At 38.9% G+C, this 25,943-nt stretch overlaps 1 protein-coding gene across 6 annotated transcripts in view; it reads right to left on the reverse strand.

Annotated features, from left to right (window-relative positions):
* The window catches only part of CHRM2 (cholinergic receptor muscarinic 2), a 456,984-nt gene that overhangs the window by 127,894 nt on the left and 303,147 nt on the right, over nucleotides 1-25,943 (reverse strand). For all 6 annotated transcript variants that reach the window (XM_072964386.1, XM_072964382.1, XM_031674641.2 and 3 more), the window contains 3 exons: nucleotides 9,137-9,192; nucleotides 1,661-2,211; nucleotides 1,237-1,399 (listed from right to left, as the gene is read on the reverse strand). The gene's annotated coding sequence lies outside the window, so the exon portion shown is untranslated. The remainder of the gene's footprint in view (nucleotides 1-1,236; nucleotides 1,400-1,660; nucleotides 2,212-9,136; nucleotides 9,193-25,943) is intronic.

Consider the following 25,943-nt stretch of genomic DNA (forward strand, 5'->3'; position numbering starts at 1 on the left):
TCCCGATGACTCCCCATAGATATTTCCATACAGGCAAAACTGGTTTCACAGAGTCGGACTGGTGAGCTCCTCGGCGGACTCTCCCTTGAGCTACTGAGTGGCTCACAGAAGCCTCTAGGACGGCAATGAGCAGGAGGGTAGAGAAAGGAATGGGGATGTTGGAAGGGCACTGAGGCAGTGGGTGTGTGTTGCTTTCTGACTCGTGAGTCGTGATTCTGGGGAATCTTGACCTGTTAGGCGCTCTCGTGGGCAAGCAGCCTCCTGCCCCTGGAGGGGCGCCCCAAGGTACTGGGCAGAGCGCACAGGTGGAATTTCTGCGTGATCTCCCCTGCGCGGACTTGACCACACCTCGCGGGTTTTGAGAGCTACAAGTTAGCGGCGATCGCCCAGGTCCGCAAATGCGGACCGCGAGGGATATTGCGGGTTCACAGGTTCCCGATCTATAACCCTAAACCCCGCGGGGTGGCCCAAAACCCATCGTGAGGTGGCTGACGGCAAAGCCCAGGCATGATCCGGGACCTCGCGCGCTCTGGGCTGAGACCCTGTCCTAAAGTCAAGGCGGACAGCCGACCTCGTGAGCGGGCCGAAATAGGATGGGGTTGCAGAAGGCTTCCCTCTCTTTTGTCCTGGGACCCTCTACTCATTCTTATTCTCTTGCCCCTTGGCTGTGCCCCTCCGACCTCAGCAAAAAGCCTCTCTCCAGCGACCCGACGCGGGCGCCCGAAGGGCTGTTTGGAAGGCGAAACTGGAGGAAGGTACAGAGCCAAGGGCGCCTAGTGTCCACCTCAAACGCCTGTAAGACCCCAGGCAGGAAGGAATGTGAGAGGCAAGAGAGGACGAAGCTCCCCTTGTCTTTTCCGCTATGGCTTCTCGGGGAGGGGGAGAGGGTCGGTGACAGTGGAGGGGATGGCGGGCTGTAAGAGAGAGCGCTGCCCTGGCCGGCGCGGACCCCAGGTTGCCTTCGCCATTCTGCCGGACTCAGTGACCCGCGGAATCGCGTCCCCGCCCTGCGCCCTACCTTCTTTGCCCCTGCCTTCCAGACCCGCCATCGCTGCCCTCAGTTCTCGGAGCCCCAGGAGCCAAAGTTTCCATTTAAGGATCTGCACTTGTGGAGGAATCCTTCGATTTCCTTACCCTCGATCCCTTCGCGCCTGTTCCTGCGGACTGGGAAGGACCCTGCAGTACCAGGGTCCTCGGAGCCAGCAAGCGGAGAGCTTTGCAGCACGGTGTCCTTACCTGCGGCCGGTTTAGCTCCAGTTGCCTCCCCGGGCTGCAATATCCTTGGTGTGCGCTGGCAGGAGCGTGGAGCCCTTCTCCGGTTCGGGGCTGACCTGCTGGGGAGCCAGCTGCTCGCGGCTCAGAGTCCGAGGCCGGCGGCCGTTTTGCTTTCCCCCTTGATCTTGCAAACGAAAAGGAAAAGATTAGTTGGTGCCGCGACACTCGGAGGGGTGGGGCGGGGGAGGCGGGGAAAGAGAGGACCCAAAAGCTTGGGCGAGGGCTGCGGGGCTCGGGCGCGCGCGAGCAGAGTCGCGCACTCCACACCGGTCCCAGTCACTTAGCGAGTCCGGAAACCCTTAGCGGTGTAGACTGGAGTTAAACCCACGCTGCCCCCGTCCTCCACACCAAACCACCAAACGAGAAGCAAAAAGGGCTCTCAAACCTGGCTTTCACGAAGATGTGTCTGGAGAGCAAAATCGAACCGAGACGTAGCTGGACCGGCGAGCTGGGCGGGATTCATTTCTTCATCAAAGTGCTGAGGGAAGTAGTAATTAGTGTAGAGGCAACTAATTACTAATTAGTTCGGTGCCTCTGGCGATTTCCTAGTGGGATCTGTGGTTTTAAGTCTCTGGCCAACCAGCTGACTGGCATGTGTGTGCATTCGTGTGTGTATGCGTGTAGGCGCGCGCGCGTGCGCGCGTGTGTGTGTGTGCGAGCGGGTCTCTGCGCCCGGGCACCTTTGGTACACAGACAGGAGTGCGTGTCGGTGTTCGTGTGCCTGTGTTCGATTAGCTGCAATGGGCGGACAATTTCTGGAGAGAACATTTACAATTTTCTTTCAATATGACAGGATTAGTTGCTGTTGAAGGCGCTCCTCCAATGAAATCTTCTCTGCTCTCTGATTTGGCAGTTCTTCTGAGCAAATATGACAGCCTTTTCTCCAGGCTCCTTTCCGCTCCTTTCCAGGTCCATCCCCAGAGCCAAGCTCTCCATCTGCAATTTTTACAGCAGAACCTTTACAGTTACCACCACCACCCAGTCCCATTCCTGCAAGTATATGATTGCTACTAGGTAACATGACACACTGAGAAGAACCCAGTGTTGCTTTTTGATTGCCGAAGATGCTTAAGACCCGTTTTTCCAGGTGGGAAAATGTTAGAATAAATCCACTATGCTTTGTAAACATACAATAGTGTTGAACTATGAACGGATTGTTTATCTCTTTGGGACGTTGGCAAATGTATTAGAGGGGGCGATAATTTTTTTTCCTTTTTTGTTTTATACAGAGCCAATGCCCATGTTTTCTTTGACTAACAGTCATTAGATTACAAAATATTTATGGCGCTTTATGGAATTTGGGATCTTTATGAAAAAAATTAGGATACAAACTTACTGTGTTCAAATCAGTTTTAAATCTTTTTTTAAATTTTATTTTAATGAGAAAAGCCATTCCAGTAAGAATACTCATTATTTTTAGGCACTAATCCCAATTGATAAAGTTTCAGCAATATGATTCTAAAGTATAACTGAGGACAAGACTTGCTTTGGTGAAAGTATGTGTATATGAAGACAACATCTGTATATGATATAAGGCTGCATTTTCTCTCATCCAAATTTGTCAATTAGGTGAAAAAAGTTGAAAACTTAAATTGAGTAACACTGAATTAGATATATCAATTTTTGGATCACAAAGACAAACAGCAAGTTAAAGACACATTGATCTGATATATCCAATTAAGTTTAGTTCAATTCTCAATGCCCAGGCCTTTGCTAGTTGTCAAATGGCATATAGAATAACAAAAGCCACTGTCCCTGTCCTTTATAAGCTCCTGATCTTTTTGGCATAGAAAGGCACTCAGGTGACAATCAAGATGAATAATTATGCAGCAATATAAAGTCACTGATAAATGAAATTTCCATAGATATAAGAGTCTGCCCTTTCTCTTAACTCATAGCTATGACCAAGCAGGATGTCACTCAACCTTCTTTTGCTTGATTGAAATCATCCTGAAATAATGCATTATGTACTGTGGCTATGACTTCACCCTCCACACCCCCAGATCCCACTATCACTGGGATATTGTAAGACACTTGTTGGAAAATCAAGACAGCTCTGCCCAGTCTTGATCTCAATCTCCCCCAGCATTTGGTCCATTACATTAAATATCTGATTTTGTCATTTCTTCTCTCTTAGATGAACTTTTGAAAATGAATTCACATTTTCCTTTCTTATTGCATTATTTCTGTGTGTTAAGTGTGCCTTCATAAACCATGGAATTGCTTGAATCTTTTTGAAAATTCACACACACACACACACACACACACACACACACTCCCCAAGGGAGAGAAGGAAAAGGAATCCCTGGCCAGCGATATAGAAGAAGAAACCCCAGTGATACACTGCTGTTTTGTTCTTTCATATCATTAAAGCTTTCTTACAAACAGGGCTACACATTTCCAAAAAGAACAATAAAGAAACAATATGCTGTACACCAGAAATTGATGTGTTGTAAACTGACTATACTACAATTAAAAAACTTAGATCATGTGACAATGAATATATGTATGTTCATGTATAACTAAAAAATTGTTCTCTACACTGGAATTTGACACAACATTGTAAAATGACTATAACTCAATAAAAAAAACAAATCTTAAAAAAATTTAAAAAGAATAAAATGAAATCTAACAAATATTTTCTTAAACGTGAGCAAAACAGAGTCCATGAATAACTGAACTACAATGTTCAATAGAAGTCACTATACTTATGGCCTTTTGGAGAAGACTTGCAAGAGGAAACAGCATTTTTAGCAAACAATAAGCAATAATATCCATTTTCTTCTTGGTCATCCCTGAAAACACTTTTTTATTTTTACATCTGCTTGTGTTTGTGCCACTTGCATGTTTTTGGACAAAATATCTAACTGCTCTGTGTCTCATTTTCTTAATCTGTAAAAAAAAATATAGTGATAGTAATATTCCCTGGGGTTGTTATAAATAAAAGAGTTCATTCATGTAAAGTTTTCAGAAGAAGGCTTGACATATGACAAATTAGTTATAATCATAAGACTGTTGGTCAGGATTTAAAAACAGATTTTTCGGTCATGGCTCTGACCTACTGACAGAATACTTAGGAGTAAGACCTGTCAATGGAAACCAAACTGCTCATCAATTTCATGCAAATAAGCATGTTAAATACGACCCATCATAACACTGACCCCAAGAATCACCACTTTCCCCCTTCTGGTTTCTCTCTTTATATAAGAAAAGATCATGCATATTCTGAACATTTTATTTTTGCTTCATAAGCCAGTCAACTTTCTGAGATAAAACAGTACTCCTCCATCCCAGGAATACAGCTTTTACATTTATTAGTAACCCATGGTGTGGAACATTTTCAAAAGTGCTTTTTAAAGAACTTATACAATGCATCTATGGGTTTCCCTTTATCTACATGCCTATTTTCCACCTCAAAGAACACTAATAAATTAGTAATTTCCACTTGTGAAGCCAAACTTCATTACTTGTAACGTCAGAAAGTTACTTTTAGGCATGTGCTGAAGAGCTCAGATGCTCGAAAAGGGATAACTTTGAATCTTTGACAAAGTTCCTATTTGAGTAAGACAGTAAATAAGATCACCACCCACATGAGGTCTCATTCCTTGGAATGTGGTGCATATTTTATTGTGCCACGTTGATTTCAGTGCAGCAGTAATTAGGCTTCAATAATTAGATGCACAAATCAGCACTCTGTCATTGTAAGTGCATTAAGAGGGTGACAAGTTCAACTCAAGTGATTTCCCACCAGGTATTGTGACCATAACATTGAACTTTTTTTTTTTTTTTTTTTGCTTTCAAAGAACCAAGAAAATGAAGGTGAGGGCTTTGCCTATATAGGAAAAGTGAGCCAAGAGCAAAAAGATCTTGCCTTATTCTTCGTCTCCTACTCACACACTGTTCTAAGAGTTGAACTCGGAAAGCACAGCATTTATCAGCAGGCTGATTTTTCTGATAGATGCCAAAGGAACCTATCTTTTCCTTGACCTTAGTTTGAAATATAACAATCTTGGGTTAAAAGTGAGCCTCCACTAGATGACAATCACTGCTTAAAATGGGTTCTACAGTTGCCCTCATTGTTTTGAAATCTTAACAACAGTCCCATAATAGACATACTATTGTGCTTAGAATTATTTATTTTCCCTACAGACCTTCTCAGAGAATAATTTAAATGCTTCTATTCTTTAGCTAGAAAAGATTATCTCTTTTTCTCCTAGAAAATCCCAAGCTTTTTGCTTTCAGTTGCTGCAGTAGGAGTCTCCATATACAAATAAGACTGACTCTGAGTGACAGTGCTTGGTGACAGTCTAACAAACAATGCTTTGCTATTTTTTTCCTTCTCCTTTTTCTTGAAGTTTGGCATCAGAGTTGTTTTAAACTCTTCCTCTCCTAGCAGTAATGGTGTTATCCAAAGCCTGAAAACATTTAGTGCTGCTGAGTCTAAAATATTTAACATACAGAGCTCATTTTCAAACAGGGAATGGGAAGAAGGGGGAAAAAAAATGAAACACTGCCCTGCAAGATGTCAAGCAGTTGCAACAATGATAAATCAGTATTAAGAATGCAGGAGAAAAAGGCCACTTGGGATCCGTGTTTCCTCAGAGAAGCATTCAGTGTAGGGGGATTTCTCCTTCTAGGAGGTGGTGCCCAGTTCCTCTTTAGAGGTGAACCACTAGGACAGGGAGAACTGAAATGCTTCAGCCACACTGACCTCAGGGTGGATTTTCACAAACAGCTTAAATTTCCCCTTTTCATGGCCTAAGTGAGATGCTTGAATCTCAGACAAAGATAAGATTCTAGCAAGTTCAGAGTAACAGACTCTCCTCTGTGCATGGGGGCCCTGAATTACTTGAATTAATGACTCTGTGTGATAAAGAGTAGTGTAGGAATTCTCTAAATCTTTTTAGTCTGTAGGAAAACTTAACTTCTTAGCATTTAGAGTCAACTGATCACATACTCATGGGAATTCATATTATTTCTCAGATCATATACTGGCCTGGTTCTTAAGCCAACTAAAAAGGTCCTTCAAGGGACAGGTGGAAATTTTATGGCATTTCAAAGAAAGATATCCTGGGAGGCACCATCACTGAGAATAGCTTCCTCACTAAATTTGATCTACCCTCTATGTCTTGAGACTGACTGAGATAACTGTGATGTACAAAGCAGTCTTCTGCCAAGCCCGACTCAATGAATGTGTCTGATATCACTCTACGTCGTCCTTTTCACTTTAAAAACACTCTTTCTTCTACTAGCACACCCAAAGAAGCATTTCCTAAAGCATTCCCTGATTTACTGTGACTAATAATATGGATCCTGGACACTTCGTCCTTTCTCCCTGATTTATTCAGCAAGGTGACTGGGTCTGGGGCTTAAGGGCCTCATTTAGAAAATTTCATGAGCAATATTCTATACATCCCCGCAGAAAAGAATGAGGCAAGGCTTCAGCGAAGTCAACGTATGTGCTACATTTCTACAAGGCTTTTATTGACAAACGCTTTCCTAGAAAGTGAGTACATTTCAAAGGATGCCCAATAAGCGTGTATTGGTAATCACTGAACATTTTCAATAACAACCACTCAAAATCTACCCTTAGAGCTCCACAGCTTACACAACGTGCTCTCTTTTTATTGATGCCAGGATATGAAGCAGACAGACTCTCCTGCTTCATTGTAATCCCCTGGAAGTGTTTCTTCCTTTCTTGAGTCTCATGTAAACAAGCTGCCATTGCTTTGCTTTCTTCTGCTGCATTGTGATCGCACGAGACACTTCTGAGAGTTGAGTGTTTCTCATATACTGAATTTGAGGTATTGAAATTGGTTCAACAAATATTAATATATCATGCAATATTCTCTTAGATATTAGGCCAACAAAAAATAAATAAATAAACGCTTGCCCTTCAGAAAGCTAACCTAGTTGGAAAGAACAACAGAAACAGAAATGTTCTTAGGCACCTGTGATAAAATTTTTGATGTCATAATCCATGAGGGATTCAGGAAATGGCCTGACACTTCTCCATCGGGAGCTGATTCCAGAGGTGGCTTCTACCTACATAAAGCATACTCTACCTAGGATTTGAAAGCTATTACAGGTTAGATCTGGGGAGTAAGATACTGTGGATGATGAAACAACAGTTCGAATACTTAAAACAATTACCAAACTGTACTGTTAAAAGTCAAGCCCTATATTAATAACCATGGAAGAGGACCAGAATTTGTCACCTGAAAATATGCCTCTTTGGCACGTTGATTATTTTGAACTGGTTATTTTTTAGAAACAGCATAGGAGACGTTCTGAAAACTGAGTAGAAGTTACCCTTTTATAGGAAACATTCACATTTATAAGGGAAATATCCTTTTGTAAGCATGTCTCCCTCTCTGTACTAGTTAGAGAAGGATGATTCTAAAGTTCTAATAATTTTGTACTGTTTTGTGTTTTGGAAGTAATAAGGTGACTTAAAGTTACTTAGCAGTGAGTGTCTCAGGCACATGGACATTTCTGTAATTTCTTGAGAAGAAAGTTCTTGGGCATGGCTGTTATAGCTTATTCTAATTATGTAATGACACTGGGGATGAGGCTAATGTTACTAAGAACTGGAATGCAGTCCCTGTTTATGGAATGAACTCAAAGGAATGGAAACGTTTTTTGAGGCATTGTTTGTATCTTTAATTTGCAGAAAAATACTAGGCTTTTCCCTGGGAATGTTCTCTCAGGCATCTATATGTCTTGCTCTAGAGCTGGCCCAGAGTGATAAGTGAAAGAATGAAAATGGAGAAAGGATGCAAATTTTCAAGGTGAAAGTGGGAATATGCCACTCAGTATCTAAGAAGAGTAGTGGTATGTAGAAATCTTCTTTATTATCATCTCAGAAATAGGGATTACCTGGATAATACTAGGAAAGCGAAGATGAAAAATCGCTAAGGGATAAACAGTAGACTTGTTTTTAGGGCCAAAACATGGGAAAGATAAGATCCAAAACTCTCCACACAGCAAAGCAAGGTTTAGGTTCAAACTTCACCTCTTATTAGATGTGACTTTGGACAAAATACTTAATCCTTTTACATCTGTGAAAGGAAGGTCAAAATGGAGTTGGTATCGCTAAGAGAGTTCTCTACAATGGAGACATGAGGCCCTCGAGGAAGTGTGACTTATGCACGTCTCTGACCTTTTGACCACTTATTGTCTTAGCAGGCATCTAGAACATCTGCCAGAAGCTCAAGACATGTACCGGAACCTTATCCTAAAATAACGCAGGACAGTCTATCCACTTATAAAACCCTTACCCTAAAATAACTCATGACAGTCTATTCTTTTAAGACAAATATTTCCTTTCCTGCATCAGAATCAATCACAATTCTCTCCAGACAACTTATTAACCTAATGTCTTTTGTCTTTATAAGCCCCTGACTCTTTCTCTTCCTTGGAACACTCTGTTTCACCCAAATCTGTGTTCCCTGAACTGCAATTTTTAAGACCTCAAATAAAGCTCTCTGTCCTTTTCAGCCTCAGTACTCATTATTGTTTGACATACCTCTGTTCCCTCATGTGTAATAATGTATAGAATCTACTCCAGAGTCTTCATGTTGATTAAATAAAACTGTATTTGTGAATAGCATTTTGTAAAATGTGAATTATTATTGACTGTGGATATGTAATTAAATTGTGATGTGAATGACTGACTTCTTTTCTTCTTGTCCAATTCCAACTTCCCCTAGGCAGGTGTTTCCTTCTTAATTAAAAATAATGTCTACTTAGGAGAGTATTAGCCAACATGTGTCTAAGGGAGAGGGGAAGTTTGGGGCAGGGTGTTAATCTTATTCATTCAAGTTTTATATGAGGAAAGAATATATATATGCATCCTTACCAGGGAGATGAAGGAATAACAGGTGTCTCCTTTTCTTTCCTTAGTCTCATCAGCTCCTGAAATGGAATGTCAAATCAAGGTATCCCTTGTCTTTATATGGCTCTTACTGAAGAAACGAAATTTCCACTCCAAAACAAAGATGACTGTCCCACCCCATGTCAAACATAGAACTCTCCACAGTGGTTTTGCTCTGGTTTCAAAAACTATGAATAGTCACATCTGTTAGCTGTAAGAATCGCTTCTAATCCTCTAGACCGTAAGTCCTTTTTGATAAAGTCCTTATGAATCTAAGCATTCATATAAGAAACTCAGCTTCTCTTTCTGACCACCTAAATTCACAAATGATCTCTCATTCCAAAGCCATTAAGTATTTTCTTAGGCCTATTGGTACTCTGCTCTTTTGCATCTTACAGATTGGCTTGAGAATCACCAGATAGCTTTAACATCAATGCTCTGTTTTCTAGCACTTCTGTGTAAGTTCAGACTTAGATTCTTCCTTTTTAAATTAACAAAATAAATCTGGTGTGAACCATGCTTCTGCTAACTCTTTTAGACCTAACACAACATTTTTTATAAATCATGGTGTGTCACTGCAGTTGGTTTGTAAGCATGGTAAACCCTTCCTCCAATCAAAGTAAATATTGTTTAAGTATATATAATCTCAACATTATTTTGATGTAGTTAAGTGCTCACAACTTCAATAACTGAAGGAAACATTTCTCAGGATACTACTATATGAATTTGATGATAATTCTCATGGAGGAATTTTAAAACTCATATTAAAATATGAGTTATCTTTGGCACTGGCTTTTTACCTTTGGCAAGAACATTAATATGCTATTAACACAAATACATTATTTATTTATCATTAAAAATAATCCTAAAACATTAAAACATTTTTTTTACTATGACTTCTTAGTGACAATGACTTATTCTGCAATGTTAGAATTGGCAAAATTTATTTTATTCTCTCTCCTTTTCAAAACTTCTGATTGTAATTTTAGTTTCTAATCTGGAGATATTCCTGGTGAAGTTAAGTTTTAAACTAAAAGAAAAGGATTGAATTAACAGACTAGTGAAAACAGAAAATTAGGAATAAATTTTGAAAATGATTGTAGTAGATGGAAAGAGATTAGGGTGGAGAAAAGGAACATGGGAAGACACCATGAAAAAGGCAATTACAATGTGAAATTTAAACCAAACCCCCCTAAAACTGAGTTCCCCCATGAATTTTATGATGAACTTCTCTACCCAAAACTTTAGTCCCTTTCTTGTTCTGCCTCTGTTCCCCTCAGGATTGAGGAGTATCAAAGAAAAGGGGGAACTGAAACTGAGCAGGACCCTGCAGGGCCTTCCTGGGTACAAAAACCCCTCTGGTGTAACTAGTTTTTTTGTTTGTAGAAAAAATGTTTTAGTCTCCTAGGCCTTTCTTGAGTTCCAAAGGGCAGACTCAAGCAGCTACTAATTAGAGAAGTGAGAGAATGTAGAAACAAAGGAAAAACAGACAAGCAAGAAAAGAAATGATGACTTAAACAATAGTTCAGTGATTAAGCAGAGTCCTAGTTCCTCCTCAAGGGATATCCATAACCATCTGACACATACATTTGAATTGTTCTGCAGAAACTAAGGTGGAGGATGGTGACTGCATGCTAACCACAAGCACAGTAACCCCCAGAATGGTTGAAGCCAGAAGGTTGATGACTAAGATTTCTGAAACATCACACTGTTACCTCACCACCAACCATTCATCAGAAAGTCCAGGAGCTGCAATTCTCACCCTAAATGTTGCCTTTAAAAATCCTTCCCTCAAAGCCACTGGGGAGTTCTGGTCTTTTAAGCATGAGCCTCCCATTCTCCTTGTTTGGCAACTTGCAATAAACACTGTACTTTCCTTTATCACAACCCAGTGTCAGGAGATTGGCTTTGCTTTGTGATGAGTGAGCAGACCGGAGTTCAGTTTGGTAACAAAATTAGATGTCCTAGTGGAGCCATTACTCATGATCTATAAAAGACAACTGAGAACCAGATCCCAGTGTCTACCACAAAATACATCCATGGGACAAGCACTGTCTGAGAAAGATGAACCACTGTTGTTTTGTGCCTTTTTGCTAAGCTGCCAGAAATCACAGCAGGGCTCTCCTACTAAGCTGAAAGTTCTCAGCAACTCAAATGTGGCTTATAAACCCATTCCGTTGAACTCCTAAGGTAAATAAGTAGAAAAAACAAAAACAGTCCTGAAAAAGCTTCTCTTTCTTTTTGCTTTTTGCTCGCTTTCTCCCTTCTGTGGTGACAGTTCTGTGAACTGTGTCAGAAATGCGGTGGCACAGAGAGAGAACTTACTCAGAGGAGCCTGGGGGTGTGCTGACAGGGCAGAGGAGAGACTTGGAACATACAGCAATCGAGTTGCTAAGGATAAGGGTTAGAGTCTAACACTCAAAACCAATTTGCCATGGTGTTTCTCAAAATGCATCCGTGGTGAACCAGAAAAATTAATCTAAATGTTTTATTAAAGATATAAATAGCATCGTCTACGTCAGTTTTACAAAGCACAGCAGTGCTAGGGAGACAGCACTTTTTCAGCATTTCCATGTGACTGTGTATAAACATGCAGAGCATTTATTTAGCTTTCAGTTGGCCTTGAAGAACAAAAGTGACTCTTTAGTATAGATGATACTTCATAATACAATTCCAAACAACATGAATTTGTAGATGAATGGTTCTTTTGGAGTACATCTAGAGACTTCATTCACCTTCTCCTAAGTCTGCCCCACCATTGCAAATTTTTGTATTTTCCCTTAATAGTGATCATCTTGGGTCCCTTAAAAATAACCTGTGAAGCATTTATCCTAATTTATGTGCACTCTTTCATGTCACGATATCAGAAAATAGCAAGCTTTAGGCTCTTACAGAAAGGATGCACCCTGTACACAGCTTTGCTCTTTTACAATAGGATGAATTGGGTGAATATGCACATGGCCACATCTGGGAACATCAATCAGCCTCCTGTAATTAGATCCCTTTGAGCAATGGAAAACCCCTTGCATCATGTACACAGAGGAATGATCATTTGGCCAACATCAAAAGATTAACTCATTCTATATTTTCAAATTACCCTAGTAATTACCTTGTAATTTTTCATTTTAAGCCTCGTAAATTTAAAAACAATGTTAACTACTTGATAGATTTGTTATGAAATGTGTATATATATTTCATAACATGTACAAATATGTTTATATAATATAACTTGGCTTCCTAAATTTAATGCAGAAGTGATGTTTTAGTAGAAAGTGCTCTGGATCCTAATTCCAACTCTTTCAAGTTATATGGCCTTGGAAAAGTAATTTATCTCATCCATGCTTCACTGTCTTTATCTGCAAAATGACAGTGTATTCATTCTAAGTGATTCCAGATTATTTAAAAATATTTAATACCTCAAGATTTATTATATTTTGAGAAACAGGGTATTTATAATACCCTTTTGGCTAATTTTATGATAGTTTTTATAATCTTCAATTTTTATATATACTAAGTTTGTTAGGCAGATTAATGCTTTCCCCTCCAAAGACTTCTACATCCTAATCTCTGGAACTTCTGCATGTTACCATAAATGGCAAAAAAGAGAATTTAGATGGTGAATGGAATTAGAGTTGCTAAGAAGCTGACCTTAAGATAGGGACATTATCTTGCATTATTCTGTTGGCTCCAACGAAACACAGCATCTTCAAAAGTGGGTAACCAAGACAGAAGACTCAGTATCAGAGTAATGGGATGGAAAGAGCCATGAGCCAAGGGATGCAGGCAGTGTGCTGGAAGCTGGAAATTTTCAAAAACAGATTTTCTCCTAGAGCCTCTGGAAAGAATGCAGCCCTGCTGACATCTTGATTTTAGGCTGGTGAGAGCCGTATTGGACTTCTGAGTTACCGAATATTAGATAATAAACTTGTATTGTTTTAAAACACCAAATTTATGGTATTTTGCTACAGTAGCCATAGGAAATTATATACCAAGTTTTCACTAGTGTCATAGAAGGTGATTTCGGTATTACAGGCGTAACATTAATTTAGCTTGTCCAAATTTCCAAGTGAGTGCTTATGTTAGTAGTAGTATTACTGTGCCAACTGTTCTGCTCAAAACTATCAGTCAAGTTCAGTGGCTGCTATAACCTTCTCAGAGTGGGAGTCAGGGTGGAAGCTGCGAAAGTTTTGAAGAGGTAGTTTATTGCTACTAGATGTTCAGCACTTAGGACAGTTCAGCCTTATCTACCAGCTTTGAATCAGTACCTTGGAGAGAGGAGAGGACACATTCTTTCATAGCAGATTATCAAGATAGGCCCAAATGGCCAGTGGCACCAGCCTCTGCAGAGATTTCTGAGATTTGGGAAGTCGCTGGGCTATCATAACCTGAGAAGGAAGTATAAAGTCACCTCCATTTTGAAGCAGACTTTGCCTCACCATCAAATTCCCGCATTCAAGTTTTGGCAAAGCCAGTTGGAGCCAAACTGTCAGATTTTCTCTGACCTCATGCAGCTTACCACATGAAGCTTCTGTGAACTTTCTTAGCCTGAATTGCCTTCGTCTGTCTCATGTGTTACTTTCAATATCTGCCTTGAATGTCATATTCCTTGCTTATAATCCGTCTTTACAGTCCAGCAATCCTTTTGACTTAGAATAAAGGCAAACTGAGCTCACTACTATAAGACTTGGATAAAAGATGGTATGGGTTAAAAAAAGGCCAGCATACATTGTTCATTCAGTCATTTAATAAATAATATTTATTTATAGCCTACCACAAGTTATGCATGGTTCTGCATGCTAGAGATAAAGGCTGAGTAAGGCAAAATTTTGCTTTCATGGGCAACTTGTGGGAGGAAGCAACCAATACATAGCCAGCTAGATAGATAGAGATATAATATCAAACAATGGTAATTACTATAAAATACAAAAGCAAGTAAAGAGATTAGTCCAGATAATATACTGCGCTGTTTGCCAGTTATTTATAGTTCTTCCTTAGTACAGGCACAAGGTTAGACTGTAGTTATGATGGGATAGGGTCATGTGATTAGCTCTAGTTATGAGATCTGAGTGGCATTGGTGTGACTCAAAGCTGAGCATTTAATTACCAGTGTGAGAACCACCAGGGCTCTCTTTCCCTCTGATAACAGCAACTGCAATGTTCAAGATGGTAGGAGCTCCACAGTCTGGGTCCTTGAATCGCCCCTGTTAGTGGATATACAATGGCATTGCAAAATAAAGCTTTGTTGCTTTATGCCATGAACACTTGTCTTTCCCTCTACAATATAATCTATCTTATGCTGACCGATAAAGATATTCTGGGAAGGCATGACACTAAGGAGCTGAAAGTTCATTAGAGACATGAATGATGATAATAACTGAGGAATGTTAAGTTCTGGAATAAAAATATTTCACACAGAGGAAATAGCCAGTGTAAAAATCTGTGAGATAGGCATAAGGTAGCATCCAAGAAAGTGCTGCCCAACTCCGAACCAGACTTGGACATGGGTCATTATTCTGGACAATGCCAGTTTTTTTCTTCTTGACTAATAATTTTTATTTTGTCATATGCTAATATTTTTTGAAAAACATGGTAGATGTTTGAACCAGTATCTTTAATTCTTAGAAATCTAACCCAGAACTATAGCTAGGGACCTAATTTATATTTCTTTCCTATACAAGTGTTCTACTTAGGTGCAGTCACTTTTTTGCCACTATCTTTACACCCTAGCCCAAGTTCTCATAATTTTCTTTGTAACCTTGGTGCAATCTTTAGGAGCCCATGTAGCCTCTGGATAATGCAATATCATCATTTTTATCCATTCATTTATTAAATAAATATTTATTAAACAACTACAAATATGACAGATTCTGGGGAAACCACTTGGGATAAAATGGTGAACAAAGATAGAGCTTGTAGTGTAGTGAAGGAGACAAATATTAAGCACATAATTATAAAAGTTCAGTGGAAAATGACAACTATGATAAATGTAATGCAATAAAGGTCATGTTGCTCTGAGAGTACATAATAGATGGATTTGAATCTGTCAGGGAGGTCAGAGAAGGCGTGCCTGAGAAACTGAAGCTTGAGTTTACATCTCACAGATGAAGAGGAATTAATCAGGTGAAGAGTGGATGAAAATATTTGCTAAGAAAAGGAAACTTCAACTCAAATATTCTGTGGTGGGAGAGACCATGGAGGGTAGAAAAACTAAAAAATATCCAGTATGGATAAAAAAGGAGACTTATGGGATGTCTTTTATGAGAGAGGATGGGCGGGGCAGGTGTGGAGGAGGGAAACCATGCATGGCAGTGTTTAGGAACACCGTCTTTATGATGAAAGTATTGAGAAACTATTGGAATATTTAAGTGGGTAAGAGGAAAAAAATGACTAATCAAATGTGTTTTAAAAAAAATGTTCAGGTCACAGTGGAGGAAGGCAAGAGCAAATGTGGATAGGTCGACATGGCTATGGTCTAAGACCAATTAACAGATGATGATAACTTTGATTGAAGGCACTGTGATGGGAATAGAGAAAAGTGATGAATTCCAAAGCGTTCTGATAAGGTGAACTTTATTTGGTGAAGAGTGAACATGATGGAGGAAGAAGGAGTTTTGAGGATGACACTTTATACTCTGAATGGTGATGCCATTGACTAAAACTGGAAACACTGGAAGAGAACAAAGCTCCCAGAGGTTTCATGTTGACTGAATCTGAAGGACCTTTCAGACAAACAAGAGGAGATAACAAATAGACAGTTGAAAATACAGATCTGGAACTCAAATAAAGGTCTAAGCTAGATATGTAACTTTGTGAACCATTTGCTCCCAGGTGGTAATTGAAGCCAAGGCCAAGTCTGAGACTGCCTAGGGAGAGATCTTCGAAAGAGGAGGAGGAAGGGTGGGAAGCCAAGGGCACTAATGGAAGATTAATAGAGCAAGCACAGAAGGAGCAGAAGGGGCAGGACTGGAACTAGAGCTGGATCAGGACTAATGTCAGGGAATCCGGATTCTGTCCTCCATGGTCCAGAGACAAGGTTTTAAAGAGTTTGTGCCCCAGTACACAAGTTCTCCATAAGAGAATTTACTTTATTACTTCATTACAAACTAATGATTGAGATTATGTGGACTTGAGAATGAAGGGCAGTTCTCTTCTCTGAAATTAGCTACTCCCCCCACCCAAGTTGTTCTGAAGTTGAATGTTTATAAATAGAGACACATTCTAAGAACATGACCACTATGGTACAGAGCACTCAGGAACATGTAGGTGATTCATATACCTATAGAAACAAAAGTCCTTATGTTTTAGGACTAAAATAAAGCAATAACTTACATAGTCAGAAGACAGACTTCCACCAAATGCAGTATTTGGAACATAGCTATATGTTTCAAGCAAACAAGCAAACAGATACTCATTTGCTTTAAAAATAGATGTTTAAAAAGACCATATTATGTGTTTTGTGAGGGAATTTCTCAGACACTTACACAGATTCAATTTTTTTCTTCATTTGTATAGAATTTTTACAGAATCTTGTTATCTGATTTCCCAACCAGTAGATGATTAACTTCATCCAATTCTAAAAATTAAAGAACAGGCATACAGACACTAAGGAGAATGGATGAACAGAAACCTGGTAAGAGTGGGGGAAAAAAAAAGGATACAAGAAAAGATCGCCCTGAGATCTCAAGAAACAGCTCTCTGCGGCTATAGCAAGAACACAGAACCTTTTTCACCTCAATTGTCTGTGAGCCTTTGCTGTATTACAAGTTGGCTAAACACTTATGAGTCATCCTGATGATCCTGAGGTTAAATTATGTTAACTCTACTCTTTAAAAGGTCAGAAAAGCTTATACACACTGTAGATTAATTTCTGTAAATAATTTGAGCTCGAAGGAGTAAAGCTTAGTCATCTTGAAAATAAACCTTTCCCAAACCTCTCATTTCCATGTGAGCCTGATAAATATATAAGCATGTCATAATCATTGCATTAGCTAAGAGTATTTCCTGCCTTCAGACATTAGCTTGGAGTATATTTAAGCTTAGTTAGTTTCTCAGGACCACCATAACGAAGTACCACAAACTGGGTGGCTTAAACAACAGAGTAATATTGTTTCACGGTTCTGGAATCAAAGTGTTGGCAGAGTTAGTTTCTTCTGAGGGCTACAAGAGAAGGACCTGTGCCAGGCTTCTCTCCTTGGCTTCGTGTTCACATGGCTTCTCCAAATTCGGCAAGTCTGTTTCCAAATTTACCCTTCTCATAAGGACATCCCTCATATTGGATTAGGGCTCATCCTAATGATTTCATTTTAACTTGTAAACAACCTATCTCCAAAAAAGATCACATTCTGAGATACTGGGGTGAGGATTTCAACATATGAATTTAGTGGGGGACACAATATAATCCATTGCATTTGATAACTATGCAAAATGAATGAGTAAATTAATACATGTTAAATGTCTACCAGCTATTAAAGTTGGTCAAAGGCATGTTCTTCAACTTTTATTTTAATATTGCTAATGGGTTGCTTTAAATTCACTTGCCTTATCTGTTTCATTATCAGAAACAGTGTTTAATAATTAATGATTAGCCACTGTGCTTCCATAATACTTATCACAGTCAGCCTGGTGCTCTATTCTTCCACAAATATCTCCTCTAATTCTTTTGTAATCTTCTTGGGGACATGGGCCATATATTGATCATCCACATGTAACTTGTTACATCTAGCATTGTGCTTTGTACATGAAAAGTCATTAATAAGCATTGTTTAAGGTGAACTGACTTGACATGTTGGTTGATATAATAAATTTTCTACATTACTATGGAACTGTTTGAAGTTAACTGACTCACATAGAAGACTGTCTTAGTCTCAGTCACCAAGGTCTAATTAAATAAAGTAAAAAAAATTGACAAATGGTGGTTCTTTTAGACCAATCCTATCTATTTTGTTTCCTGGACATTCATTCTAGGAATGATTTAAATGAGTTGGGGTGATCAGGCCTCTCATCTTATGCCTAAAACAACAAACCCAAGGATTTGGGGGTTCAGCTATCTTCAAGAGTTAGTCCAGTAACATCTTGTACCTGGCTGGTGAGGCTGGCACAATTAAAGTTAATCACACCCAATAGAATTTTCTCAAAGGCTACATGCATGCTATTAACTGAGATGAGAGGGAAAAGTGTGAATACGTATGAGCTGTATATAGTTTCTACATTATTCATTAATTTACACATCAGTTCTGAAATCATCTTTAGGTGATGCAAGTCTCAGTTCTAATATCACCTTTTCAAAGATACTTTCCTGATCATACAATTTAAAGATACATCTCTACTTTAATCGTCAGCTATCACTTTATCATTTAGAAATTTTCTTTTTAGTGCTGACCACTATTGAATACAATCTTTTATATTTTTGTTTACTGTCTACTGCTCCATGCTCCCAATCCTCCACTTAAATATAAACTCCATAACAGCTGGTGCCTAGTCATTCTTACTTATTGATATCTTGCTCATCAAGTCTGGCTATAGTAAAAACTCAGCATTTGGTGAGTGTGACTCTACATGATTCCCGTCCCCAAACCAGCTCTCTGACCTCATCTCTGACACATCTCCCCACTATTCACGTCACTAAAGCTTTAATGGTTTCCTTTCTGTTCTTCAAACATATCAACTGCCAAGTCCTACTTCAGAGTGTTTGCAGGTACATTTCCATCTGCTTGGAAAGTTCTGACCACAGAAATCTGCATGCTTCATGTGTTCACCTCTCTCGGGTCTTTTCTCAAAATAACCTATTGCCTTTTCTGTGTAAAAGCTCCCTCTGTTCTGGAGATTTTAATACCTTGTCTGTCTTATTTTTCTCCATAGCACAAGTTATCACCTGACATAGCATATGCTTATTTGTTGTACTGAATGCTGTGATGCACTACTCAGCTGTCCCTTCAGGAACTAGACACACATTCTCCAAGCTATAGAGATTGCATCTTTCACAGGTCACAGATTATAAATCTGCTCCACTTGATACTGCCCTTGGTTAAAGGAAGCTGTCTCACTCAAAGTTTTGTCCCTTCCTAAGGGTAACCCACATCAAGTGCATGGTCAGTGCAAAGGCCATCCCAGCTCCAGAGATGCCTCTGGGTTTTTCTGAGGCCCTCGTTGCAACTAAGCCTCAGTTGAGTCTTGCCCTCCACCCAAATGTGCTTCACTTACTCTGATATGTGTTGATCCCTAATAAATCTCCTGTCCACAGTTTCCATTTCAGAGTCTGTGCTCCTGGGACTTACACAGAGTATAAGCTCCATGAGAACTGGGACATTGTCTATTTGATTCATTCTTATTTCTGTTGCATCTCTCAGTGTCTAGAACAGTGCCTGAAAGGTGCTAGTTTAACATTTACTGAACAAATAAATGAATGAGAAGACAGCCATCTCTTCTCCCAGAGGAGAATTTATGGACATGGATGAATTCTATGTTTTCACTGGAAGACAATACAGAACAACTTTCAGGAAGGTTATTCAACTCCTTTGATCAAAGAATGCTACTACACTATGAACAACTTCTATGGATAAGTTTTTAGTATTTCCACAGAAATACTCCAGTGAACTGGAGTCACTCCAGTGTGACCTCATAGCTCATTTGACCTTCCTAGAAACTACGTGAAGAAGGCATATAAATGATTATCTCTATTTTCTAAACTATGACACTGATTAGAAGGGTTAAATTGATTCATCTAAGGCCATTTATTAGCACACAGCCAAACATCCAAACGCAGGCCTTCTGAACTTTTGCGCCATGTTCTTTTTAATTTTTTTGCTAAGAATAAATCTAGCTATTAATAATTATTAATGTTAATCTCATGTAAATATAAATATTTACAAATACACACTCATATCTGACTTGCCCAACTTTTCTTAAAACTTAATGTCCTTGTTTAATGATCAGGCATCCATATTTGATTAAGACTCACAAATTCCTCTATAGAGCTGAAACAAGTAAAAAAATTAAATAAAAACAGTCTATTGTTTAAGGTTCACTTGTGAAGTTCTTAACACACACTGCAAGAAGCAGCGATCATTATGCTATTGATTTTCAGAAGTCTTTTCTCTGAGAGCCACCAATTAGTGCTGTTACTATAGAGATGCCAATATAACTTTTTTTCATAAGTCTAAATTTGAGTACAATATATGCAAAAATATTTAATATACTATGGATATATTTTATGTTAATATAGAGAGCTGTCTTTATGCATCCATGTGTAAGTACACAAAACAAAAAATAAATTTAACCAAGACATGTATAATAATTCTAGCTATGCAGTTGTAAAAAAGCACATTACTTTCAGTAGTTTTGACTTCATAATGGGTCACTTGAATCTCACAGAAAATCAGGCTGAGAACATCTAATGATATTAAAACACCACAGCTGTTTTAGAGAAATATTTTTCAGAGGAATGAGTAATATGAACGTGTAGCAGCCAGGAAAATGCATGGCTTAGACTTCCTGCTGTGGTGAGCACAGCGGACTGGTGACCTTAGCTGCTATTTTGGATCCACAGAGGGGAGGCAATGCTTCCCACAGACTGCTCCGGTGAATGACTGAACCTGGTGGAGGTGCCAAGGCGGGCTGAGCTGGTGAGATAGGGGACTACTCAAACTAATGGCTTCAACTCACAGACTCCACACTGACCTGGCTGAACCTTTCCTGAAACTGTGCAACAGTCCAAGATTCTTTTTACTCAATCCTCCTTCCTTGCCCCTCACCTTCCAAAAATGTTAGATCTGTATTGCTGTCTAAAGGATCTTCCTGCCTTGTGTGCTTCTTCCCCTGGTAAATAAATCTGTTTGATGCAATCTAAACCCATATAGGCATCTGTTCCTCAGCAGATCCGCATTAACACGAATGACACATATTTGTGTATCAGCAGAGCATTCTTCTTCCACCTCACCACTTCCTGTATTCAAACACAAGATTCAACATAACTTTCAAAATGACCAGCCTTTTGACTATTCCTCATTGTGTTTAAGAAACAGCCAGAAATCACCCCAGTGTTCTCTCATCCATCACACAGACTACATCCATCCTCAAGATGTGCAAATAGGATACTTTCCCGAATGTGGTATTTCTTGGTTGTTAATTTTTGTCATGGCTACAGTAGGAAAAATAACTGTGGTTGAGGCTTCTAGAAATTGTTGCATGGTACAGATCCAACTGGAGAAAGTATGTAATTTTTCTTAGCTTGACAGGAAAAAAATGATATTCAACTCTAGATAAAGGAAAGATTTGGGAAAATAGTGAGGCCATGTCCACCACATAGCCTACAAGAATGTCATGACCACCAGGCAGCTGTCCCTGATGGGCATGCTGGAGAGAGAATGTATCTTCTGAGTGACAAGCTTCATCTTCAGTGATGGACACATGCAGCAGCTTTATTCCCTGATACATGACTAGTACCATTATTAACCTTATAATGTAATTATAAACAAAGTAATTTTTTTCGTGAAAACCACTTTCATTTATTCTGATGTTCTTTGTAAGGATGTATGAGAAACTACTCTTTAGTAATAATTGCATCTTGGGACATATTGTTATCAAAGTACACCAAAAGAGATTTGGGAATTTACTCTGGCTCCATCACTAATCAGCCACTGGCCTTTGGGTGAATTATCATAGGCTCTTTGAGTTAAAGTTCCCTCATGCAGAACAATGTTGTGATACTCAGTCTCCTTCCCTCAAAGGGCTGTGCGTAGTCAGTGTAGTTAAAGTGTTTACAAGAGTTATGTAAATTAGGAAAGGCGAACAAAAATAAAAAATATTTTTCTTTTTACAAAAGAAATCTATGTCATAAATTTGACAAACTTTAACCCTTCCAATATTTCACTTGCCAGAATAAAAATTGCACAATTTAAATATGGGATGGGGGAAGCTCCTTGTAACTTTTCCTGTGTGTTGCACATGCTTTGTGGTTTTCAATTCTTAATGCAAAGTGTTTGTGTTGGCTAATGTTGGGTAGATCATTCCATTCCAGGAAAGAATACAGATTGTTATATGTATCCCCTATAGTCTATAAATAAGTGGCAAGGCTCTAACAAATCTCACGCAGAGCTTAAATATGAATGCCTCCCCCTTTTTCCCACAATAAGATCCTATGGTTACATTCATATTTCTGCTTAATATACTTTATTCCACAAACTGAAATATCGGCAATTAAGTTACATCTTCCAGCCCCCAGGACTCCATTACCTAACTCACATTTGTTTGATGGCAGGACCTCCAAATAACCTTCCCCCCTATTTCTAGCCCCTTATTCCTTCCTATCACTGCCAAAGTATAGTTCCTAAAGCATTAGTTTGGCAAGGTAAACCTCCTACTCTGAAATCATTAGAGATTTCCCATTAGATAAAGCTCATCCTCTTTAGCCTGACATTCAAAGCTATCTACAGTCTGAGTCACACTTGCCTTCTCAGCAGTATTTGCCATTATCCTTCTCTATCAACTTGTGTGTGCGTGTGTGGAGGGGGAGTGGTTTACTCACTAGTTTCATAAAGAAGGTTGTATCATTCCACCTTCTTATTCCTCCTCTCCCAGAAATGTTCATTCCTCCTCAAGTATCACTTAATTATTGAACAGAAAGGGTCTGGAGAGATATTTGTCTAAAGTCCTTTATTTTAAACTGAGATACAGAAAGATTAGGCAGACCCAATTCCTTCGGTAAGTGAAAGCCCCATATTCCAGACTCACAGCACAGAAACTTGATGTCCATGCTATTTCCCTGTGCCCGGCAACTTGCAGTGAGTTGACAACTAAAATGAGGTTAATACCCAGATTCTAATGCAGAATTCTTTGAGACCTAACTTAAATGTGACCTCTGTCATCAATCCTTCATGATTAAGCCAGCTGGGAATTTGCTCTATCTTTTCTAAATCCCTGTATCACTTTTATTGGCTCTTTAATTCACCTGAATAATAACCATGTAGTGCTTTGTGATATCTCCTAATTTTTCCTATCGATTTTTAAATTAAAAAAGTACTACCTACTTGCTATAATAAATTGAAATTGCATGGAAATGTTAAAGGAAAAATGGAAAGAACTCTAACTTCTCTACAAGTTTCCCACCCAAGTTACAACTGCTAGATTTGTTACTGTTGAGATTTATTTTTTCTATGCATCTATCAATGTATGTAGTTAGTGTACCTACAAAAAGAACCAGCCTATGCTTCACAGAGCTCATATTCAATCCTTCTCTTGCATTCTCTGTCTTTTGTTGTCGTCCCTGTGTACATATGCACGTGTGCCCTCCTTGGCATACACACACAGGTGCACACACACACACATTTTAATGTGATCATAATCTATATAATCTTTTGGATTGTTTCTAATGTTTTGTTACAACAATAATTTGATGATAAATATTTCTGCTCTTATATAGAATACTCATATAACATTTATAGGAGAGATTTATCAAAAAGCAACTATGTCAAATGTACATACACTTAAAACAAGTTTCCCTCCAAAACTCACCAACAATACTATGAGGCTTTATTTGTCCTCATAATCAACTGGATGGTTCCAGTTTTTACCAACCTGATTGATTAAAACTGCTAACATATTATTATAACATGTGTTGTATACATACATTGCATTAATTAATTAATTAGGTAATTAATGAATCTTTTGGCCATTTTAAAGCTATGTCTTTTTCTGTACATTTTCCTTTTTCCCATTTTCAACACTTATTCTATTCTTTTGTTGAGCTTTCTTTTACATATTTTCCTATGAATTAGCTTTGCTAAATGATTTTTTTCCCCTTATTTGAAGCTGGAGTGAGAATTTAAGGCAGAGATTTTCTTTTCACCTTTGTTTTTCAGGAACTTTTAACACAGAATTTGCACAGAGAAGGTGTTCAGTAAGTACTTATAGCTTGGCTTTTTATAACAGATTGTCTAGCTGTTAATTTTGGGAGCTAAATTAAAGATATACAAGGCATAGTTGAGGACAGACATATTTGACTTATAGGGCTGAGAGGATTGGCTGTGTCTGTGACAAAGTCTTTGTTTAATTTAGCATGGTGTCTGTAGAGCCAAGAGTGTAGAGCCTACTGACTGGATACGAAGTTTATACACAAAATGGGCTACAGAAGAAAGTCAGCTTTTAAAAGCTCATGGAGTGAAGGATATTCGTTTCTTTGACTGACCTGTGAGACACTGCTGCTTAGAAAACAATAATCTTCTTCATTATTTATTCCACTGTCTATATCCCTCTTTGTTACATAATCATGCACATTTTAAGGCTCCTTCCTATTTGTGTCCTCATGTTTTAAATTAATGTCATGTTTTTGGTAGAAAACATGAACTACATTTAACAAAAATTGGTAAGAGCTAAAGACGTGCCCAATCCATTTCCTTTCTCTTGATCAGGTAAGAATATGCCTCACTCTTCACATCCAGATGAATGAAAAAATAATGATAAAGTAAATATGCATAATGGATGGAAAGAGGGGGAAAATCATAATCTGTACCTTTTTCCTGTGAAGCTTGCCTCTGTCTCAAGGGAATTAGTGTCATGGCGCCAGATGCCTCTGCAGCTCAGGGCAAACCTATGTCTTTATATAGCTTAAGGAAGCAGCTACTCACCAGCTACCCAAGGGAAAAAAAAAATCCATGAAATCTAACTGAAGTGTCTGTCAAGTTGAATATTCTTTCTGTTCCGTCACTGAATTATATACTTTTCAATGAAAAGTATAGGAAGAACTTGGAGAAATTTCCGTCATATCTTAACTGTTCGACATCCAGAGCTTGACCAACACTGTCAAGAGTCCCTGAGTAGGCTGCTGCTCCTCAGTGTTCCCGGGGAGTACAGACACACATCACTGCTCCTCTTCCCCATCATTTCCTCTGCATCCCCACTCCCACATGACTAATTTCTTCCATTCCATAACACAGACCACTACCCAATTATTCCGCCCCACTCATTACCATGCCTCACTGTCCCTTTTCTTTCATAGAACACCAACAACCCAAGACAGAAATTGCTAGTTGTGTATGTGATTCTACATGCTTTTATTTGTTTTTCAGGAATATTGAAGGAACAGTTAATAGCCTTTCAGATCACCAGAAGAACGTATAGTTTTACTCCTGTAGTTTGAACTTGCTTCTTCTTTTGTATTATAATCTCTTTCACTCTTGTCTCATGTAACATCTTTACCACCACCTTGAAACAACAGCACCTCATTCTAACCCTGCGCCACTATACAAATCCTGTTGTGTTTTTCTCCAGCTCATCCTTTTGTCCAATTATATGAATATTTCCTTCTGATGTATTTCTCTTTTTTTCCTTTTCTCACTTTTACTTCAGTGCTTTGGATGTTTTTGTTTTTTAAGAATTATACATTCTTACCTCTCTTTGCAAAGGCTCTTTAGGCAGCAGCCCTTGATATTTCTTATGCTGGTTTGTTACATAAAGGTTTCTAAAAGAGTTGTTAGAGAGCCAGTGCACTTTGTGATTTATGACTATTGTTCAAGCAGTGGCATAGCTGCAAGAACTGAACAAAACACAAGAATCTCAAGGGAGACAAAAAGCTAATGTAAAATGCCATAAACCTCTAGCTTCAAAAGGCTCTTTAAAATAATCTAGTCAAGCCTCAGCACTTTATAGAAGAGGATACTGGAGATCAAAGATGATAAGTAATTTACTTAAGGTTACACAACTAATGGGTAGCAGATTGAGAAAAAGGTAACTACACCCATGTCTCCTGCTTACCACTTAGGTTCCTTCCTGTATTTCTTCTATTATAATCACATCACCA

The sequence above is a fragment of the Vicugna pacos genome, chromosome 7, assembly GCF_048564905.1.
Source record: "Vicugna pacos chromosome 7, VicPac4, whole genome shotgun sequence".
Taxonomy (NCBI): domain Eukaryota; kingdom Metazoa; phylum Chordata; class Mammalia; order Artiodactyla; family Camelidae; genus Vicugna; species Vicugna pacos.